We start from the raw sequence: 8,138 nt of genomic DNA, 5'->3' as shown, positions 1-8,138 counted from the left end.
ATAGATAGATAGATAGATAGATAGATAGATAGATAGATAGATAGATACACACTAGGGGAGTGGTGGCGCAGAGGTTAGAGAAGGTGGGCCTGTGACCGACAACATCAAAAATACGAGGGTGGTGTAGGTGAAGCACCCACACCTGCCCCCACCCTCATTCGCCCCACTCTGGGCCCTTGAACAAGGCCCTTAACCCCCACCATCTGCTCCTCCAGGTGTCCTAGATGCAGCTCTCTGCTCCACACAGGGCTGTGGTAGCTCGGTGTCTGTGGTTGCGTCAGGAAGAACATCCGGTGTAAAAAATAACTGTCAAGTCTTCGTGCGACTTAGTTCACTGTGGCGACCCCTGACACAGGGAGCAGCCGAAAGAAGAAATAAATAACTAAAATTGATCCAAATCAAGATAAGATAGAACTTGACTGATCCCAGAGGAAATTGTTGTGCCAGAGTTTCAGTACAAAGGAACAAACATAAGGAATCACACAAGATCTACATATAAAAAAACACTGTGCTGCTCCAGCACACCACAGTGTAGAAGAAGATGCTGGAGGCCATGGAGTGGTAGAACATCTGCAGCATGGTCCTGCAGATGTTAAAGGACCCGAGTCTCCTCAGAAGAAAAAGGTGACTCTGCCTTTTCTTGTAGACGGTGCTGGTGTCAGCTGTCCAGTTCAGCTTATTGTCTAGGTGGCCCCCCCCCCCCCCCCACCCACCCACCAGGTGCATGTGGCCGCCATTCAGTTTAATGAAGTTTCTGTGAACAGCTAAAAATTGACTAAAAACATGCTGAAACGTAGCTGAAATGGAAGAACAAGCCCAAGTTAGCAGAATAAAGCAGAAAGAACACATAGTTACTGAATTAGGTTTAAATTAGTAGAAATTAGCACAAAAATTAGGCAATCAGCTAAAAAAGCCCTGAAATAAGTAACAACAACAACATTTCATCTAAAACACAGCCGAAACAGCAGAGAGAAGCTTAACCTGCGGGAAGGAAGTGGAAAGAGCTGAAAAGAGCTAAAGAAGTGGAATAAGCCAAAAAAGCTAAAATTAGCATAACAACAACTAAATAGAAGTTGAAATAGCAGAAAAAGCTGAAACTAGCTGAAAAAAAGCTGAAAGGAGCACAACAAGCTGAAATGAGTAAAAATAAGATAAAAGTAGCAGAAATGACCAAGAAAAACTTGAATTTATCTGAAAACAGCTGAAATTAGCTAAACTTTTTTCTAAAAATGTAGCTGAAAATGTGCAACAAGCTTAAATTAGCAGAAGAAAGCAGAAAGAACATGTTTGCCAAATTAGGCTGAAAGAAGCAGAAATGAGCATAAAAAAGTAAAAATTATCTGAAAAAGACTGGAAGTAGCCAAGAACAGCTGAAAGGTAGCCGAAAAATCAGAAAGGCGCTGAAATTACAAGAAGGAAGGGGAGAGAGCACATTTTTGCTGAATTAGGCTGAAAAAGTTGAAATGACTGCAAACAATGTGGAATTAGCTGAAAAAGCTTAAATTAGCGTAAAACAGCTAAATAATGGCTGCAGTTGTAGCTGCAAGAGCTGAATGTTTTGATTTATGATTTGTTGAAACAGCTGAAAACGTTGGGACGAGAACCGTACCGGAAAATGTACGGAAGAAAACTGGATCAGAGTGATGCGTCATTATTCACACGAGCTAAAATCTGCTGAGCTGAAAGTCTAGCATCGTCCACAACGCATACTTTGGGTGCAGTTTACTGTGGGAAAACTTGTCTTAAATATTTTTATTGTGTTTGAGTTGGCCATTTTCATCTGTTAGCAAAATATGTCATGATCCACTGGACGGAGTTAGCCGAGACCGATCCCTACACATACTGCAGAATCACGAGATATTTTTTGAGATATTTGTCAAGTGTTTGACCAAAACGGCTCCAACTTTATCTTTTCTTTAGCTGAGTCGCTCTTTGTTTAAGACTCTGACACGACGTGCATTTTGTTCAGGGAATGTTTGATGTTTATTGTCACCACATCTTTGGTCAACGCTCCAGGGAGCCTCTGCAGGGAGCCTAAAAGCCTCAGGTTGCCCCTCGGCTTTAGGCTGCAGAGCCCGGACAATGAAGAGTTTGAGCTTCATGTTTTAATGTCACAATGTCTAAATGTGTCTATGTTGAAATTCCTCTAACACTTTTACTGTGCCACGGTTTTAGCTGTTTCACTGTTTATGTTGCACAAACAAGTTAAATTTATCATGAGAACTGAAGACTTGTTAATGTTTGGGCAGTCTGCAGCTTCCTCTCTGCAGTCTGACGGAAGCAAAATGTGTTTTAAAATGTTTTCAGCTTAAAGTCATTTCAAAGTTACATCTGTGCATCAACAGGCTTTATGTTCATATCCAACTTCTTCATTCTGTAAAACAGACATATCTGAGTGACAAAAATAGAAACAAATTGAAACATCCCATCCATCATCTTCCTCTTGTTCTGGACTCAGGTCTTGATCATGAAATTCTGTCCATAAAAGTTATGAACAGAATCAGTGACAATGGGCAGCCCTGGTGGAGTCCAACTCCCAGCCTGAAGGGGTCCGACTTACTACCAGCAATGCAAACCAAACTCTTGTACCACTTGTATAGGGACCAAACAGCCCATAGCAACGAGCCTCCAATCCCATACTCACGGAGCACCCCCCACAGTTTACCCTGAGGAACAAGGTTGAATGCCTTCTCCAAGTCCACAAACACATGTAGACTGGATGGGCAAACTCCCATGACCTCTCAAGGACCCTAGTGAGGGTAAAGAGCTAATCCAGAGTTCCACAGCCAGGAAGAAACCCACATCGTTCCTCCTGGATCTGAGGTTCGACCAACGATCGGACCCAGTTCTCCAGTACCCCTGAACAGACCTTACCAGGGAGGCTAAGGAGAGTGATGCCCCTGTAATTGTAGCACACCATCCGGTCCACCTTTTTGAAGCGGGGAACCATCATCCCAGTCTGCCAGTCCAGTGGCACTGCCCCCGATGTCCACACGATGTTGCAAAGACATGTCAACTTAGACAACCCCACAACATCCAGAGCCTTAAGGAAATCAGGGTGAATCTCATCCACCCTCGGAGCCCTGCCCCCTCAGAGCTTTCTAACTACCTCATGACCTCAGCCACAGTTCTGGACAGACCAACCCTGAAGTCCCCCAACTCTGATTCCTCCATGGAAGACGTGCCGGTGGGATTGAGAAGGTTCGAGAAGTATTCCTTCCACCTCCTGATGACATCACTGGTTGAGGTCAGCAGCACTCCACCTTCACTGAACAGTGTTAGTAAAGAGCTGCTTCTCCTCCTCAGCTGCCTGATGGTTCACCAGAATCTCCTCAGAGCCGACCGAGAGTCTTCATCCAGGGTCTCATCGAACTCCTCCCACATCCGAACTTTTGCCTCAACAACAGCCAAGGCTGTGGACCGCTCCGGTACTCCTCAGCTGCCTCCAGAGTCCCACCAGCCATCAAGGACTGATAGGACTCTCTTGAGCTTGACAGCCCCCCTAACCGAGGTGTCCACCACCGAGTTCGAGGATGGACACCATGAGAAGCACCGACAACCTTGTGGCCACAGCTCAAGGCAGCTACCTCAACAAGCGAGGAGCAGAACATGGTCCACCCGGACTCAACGTCCCCTGATTCAGCGGGGATGCAGTTAAAGCTCTCACAGTGTTGTGAGTTGAAGATCTTTCTGACGGGTTCTTCTGCCAGGTGTTCCCAACAAACCCTCACTACATGTTTGGGTCTACCAGGTCTGTCCGGCATCTTCTCCAACTCACTACAGGTGGTGATCAGCTGACAGCTCCGCTCCTCTCTTCACCCGAGTGTCCAAAACAAACGGCCTCAAATCAGATGACACGACTAGAAAGTCACTCATCGATCTACGACCTCGGGCGTCCTGGTGCCAAGTGCACGTATGGACACCCTTAACTTAAATGTTATTAAAATGAACACATTTTCAGTTTTAACTGACTCTGAACTCGAATATATTTCATAAAATTTGTACTGTAGATGGTTTACAAACACTTTTTAGAAATACTATATAAATATATAAAACTATTTAACTTCATGCAGCGCCACAATTCTTTACATTATTTATTCATGTAACATTTATCTGATCTGTTTATTTCTGCCGTCTTTAGATGGTTACGCAACTGAGCTGATAAGATGAAAAGCAAGGAGCGGTGTGGAAACAGCTGCACGCTTCACAGCGACTTACAGAAACAGCAGATGGTGTTCCTCATCATCAAAACGCTCGGCGGTGTTCCTGCAGAGAGACGGCGGTTCTGAACGCTCCGTTCACACACCGAGCCCAAGTGACAAGTGTGACTTCTGTTCAGGTCTGAAACAGCATTTTGTGACTGAACAACTTCCCTTTTCAGACGAAACTTTCAGCGAGGGCCACTGATCTCATGAACGGTCTGCTTTTTGTAGTTTGATTTAATAAAATGAGACAAAATATCAACTAGAAATCCAGAAAACACATCAAATGTCCTAGTTGACTTGCATGTCATGGAGTGACATAAATATTTGCAAACACAACTTGTGGAGGTGTTTGTTGGCAGCACAGCAGTGAGATGTTCTTGTCGTCTCAGGACCAACAGGGCTTGAGATGGTGTGGAGGTAGGGCAGCTGACCTGGGAGCAGAACGCCGCGGCTCGACTCCCAGCCATTCGCACATGTCATGGTGTCTCTGAGAAAGACACCCAATCCCCAATTTGCTCCCCAGGCAGACCAATTGCTGCCCACCGCCCCACCTGGGTGTATCTCAGGTGCGATGGGTTAAATGCAGAGAGCCACTTTCATCATATGGGAACATTCGATGACAACACAAGGCACCAAGTTTAACCTTCAGGAGGGGTTCTGGCCCACTCCTCTTCACAGAAACTAAATCAGGGGCGTCCAAACGCTTTCATATGTGAGCCACAAAAACCTGAAGATTAAAAGAAGAGAAAGATTAAACATGTTCTGATACGTTTCCTTCCATTTTTAAACTCTCAGCATGATTATTAAGAAAGGACAAAAGTTGACCAGTTTTGTTGGAGCTCTAAATTGTTGTAGATCCAAACCATAACTTTACATATATTTATATATTTATAAGATTTAATTTATTCCATTTGTTGGTATCTTTATGATGGTTGTATTACCCAGAGGAACTGAGAGGAACAGACTCAGGACTAAAAGGTAAAAGTTTTATTTACAGTGACGAGAATTTACAGGTGACCCTGGGAGGATCTGCAGGAGGGACAAGGATAAGTATGGTCTTCTGAAACATCTTTGCTGAGGATCTGAACAGATCTTTCCATACAGGCTTCGTGGTTCTGAGAGGAGGATTCCAGGTTTGGTAGCTGAGGGGGAGAAGTTGAGGCAACGGTGATGGTCATCTGGATGGAAGGCGGGCGGAGGGTGAGCGGCAGAGGAGCAGCAGGACTGTCTGAGGGGTGGAGGAAACTGGAGCTCCAGGGTCGGGTTCATCTTTGGAGAAACGAAGGAGAAACGGGGTTTGTTCAGAGGAACAGATGAAGCATAAAGGAAACAGGTAAGTATCAATTATCACTGAAGAAAACATGACAACAAAGCTGACTGGTATCTGATGTCCCAGCAGGGAAATACATGTTTCCACAGCCTCCCTGGAGCTCATCAGAGGAAATGGACCAGAGCTGCTGCTCATTGGTGCCGCCCGGCACATGGGAGACCGCAGAAGGAAAACTCTAGGATCCTACAGTTGTGGCTATTGCTTTTTGTTTTCTTGTGCTTGGAACGTTGTTTTTAGTTTATTCTCAGGAACAAATATGTGTCACTGCTTTTTAAAAAAGGAGACTGATCTGCCGTTTGGACCGTGAACGAAGAAGATGATCGAAGTTTGGAAAAAGCGTACAGCTGGCAGTCGCTAAAACAGATTCATAACAACAAAGTCCATGTTCATTAATCCAGGTAGAAATCCAACAATGTTCAGTCAGGCCATCTGGATGCTTCTTTTTTTTTCTGAGATGTTTCGTCCTTCATCCAAAGGACTTCTTCAATCTGAGGAGCCACAAACAAGCTGATTCCCACAAACAGCATAATTCATAGTGGGAAACAGTTTGTTGGTGAGAAGATGGCCTCTGGGGCCCGCCCTCTCCCCCTGTCAACTCCTCTGAAGCAGCCTTGCCAAAGTGGTTCAAAACACCAAAGTTCATGCTCAACAATCCAGGTGGAAATCCATCGTCCCAGCAAAACAAAAGAACCCGTCCAGATGAGCTGACTGGACATCGTTAGATTCGTATTAATGAAGAGGGTCAACTACACGCAGATTATACCACTTGTCATATTGTACAAAGTTTTATGAATGATTATTTAAGTCGTGTCTGTGGTGGGAGTCAGTATAATGTTGTGTTGCTTCGGACCAGGAAATGAAAAACAAACCATTAGGATTAATTATAGCCAAGGATTTTGTATTGTGCTTAATATTGCACGTTTAAAGATTTAATTTTTCATTTGTTTTACTGATAAAGCTAAAAGTTCTCTAATAAAAAGCATCACTAACACATTGTCAGAAGGTTGCCTGCGGCCAACATCAGCTGTGCGCGCCACACATCCCTCAGGCTTCAAGTGGCCCTCAGGCTGCTGTTTGGACCCCCTGCGCTCAACCGTTACCTTCAAATCATCTCCTTCTACAGATTGAAGCTGAGGTGTGGACACTTGCTGGGCCTCTCCAGAGTCTGCTTCAGTCACAGAGATGGGCTGTTTCTGCTCAGAAGTATTCTTATGAAAAAGGCAGCACCTACAGTGTCAATGTGCAGCGTCACTCGCAGGAAGCTGCTAACCACAGCTTCCTGTCCCTGAGGCCGCCCAGCAGCAGCTCCACAGCTCCTCAGCAACACCCACAAACAGCTGACAGCTCTAGATTATAACCCACGATTAAGATCCTCTTTTTGAATAATCAATATGTGTCAAAATGCAGCCTTTAAGTTTGGACCACGCCCCGCTGCTCGCTGATTGGCCACTCCGCCGTTGTCTCTCGTCCTGATTGGTCGAGAGAAAAACCTGCCAAGCCGGAAGTAGCGCCTGCGACAGATGTTGAACAGACCTCCCGAGTGGAGCGAAACACGTGAAGCTCCAGCACACACAAGGTCCTGACCGGAAGTGAAGCACAGCACGTTCAAAGAACGGCGGGAAACGTTAAAATATGACGTCACGTGCGATATTTTGTTTGTTTGGGCATTTCTGAAATGTTTTTGAGCTTTTTGTTTATAGACACAATGGCAAATGCACACGGGTTGGAGACGTGTCCATCACAGGGACACCTGGACAGGTCTCCGGTCCATCACAGGGACACCTGGACAGGTCTCTGGTCCATCACAGGGACACCTGGACAGGTCTCAGTCCATCACAGGGACACCTGGACATGTCTCCAGTCCATCACAGGGACACCTGGACAGGTCTCCGGTCCATCACAGGGACACCTGGGCAGGTCTTCGGCCCATCACAGGGACACCTGGACAGGTCTCCGGTCCATCACAGGGACACCTGGACAGGTCTCCAGTCCATCACAGGGACACGTAGAGACAAATGAGACAAACACGATTCACTCTCACACACCTAGGGACAATTTAAAGTTACCTGTTAACTTTAGTTTTGGTCTGTGGGAGAAACCCGGAGAAAACCCACGCAGCACGGTAAGAACATGCAAACGCCAACAGAAAGGCCCCTTGCTGGGATTTGATCCAGCGACCTTGCTGAGAGTCACCAGCTCTACCAACTGCACCACCGTGCCTCAGTATAACTCAGTTCAGTTCATTTTTAAAGGCCCAAGTGTCTCAGGGCACAAAAACATTCACATACATTACAGACGGTGGTGAACCGGTTTCCCAGGGCACAACGTAAAATGTTGAAGACACTCATTTATGAGTGGTGGCGCAGCGGTTAGAGAAGGTGGGCCTACGATTGTAAAGTCACCGGCTCAACTCCCCGGACCAACAACATCAAAATGTGGGTGGAAAAGGTGAAAAACCCTCATCTGCCCCACCCTGGGCCCCGGAGCAGAACCCCATCTTCAGACCCAAAACAGGTCTCTGTTGAAAATGAGTTCTTCTCATGACTCAGTGAGACCACCTGTATAAATCAATACATCAATACCTGTATAAATCAATACATCAA

This window comes from Nematolebias whitei, chromosome 10, assembly GCF_014905685.2.
Source record: "Nematolebias whitei isolate Nwh7 chromosome 10, NemWhi1, whole genome shotgun sequence".
In the NCBI taxonomy this organism is placed as follows: Eukaryota; Metazoa; Chordata; class Actinopteri; order Cyprinodontiformes; family Rivulidae; genus Nematolebias; species Nematolebias whitei.
This window is presented reverse-complemented; position numbering follows the sequence as displayed.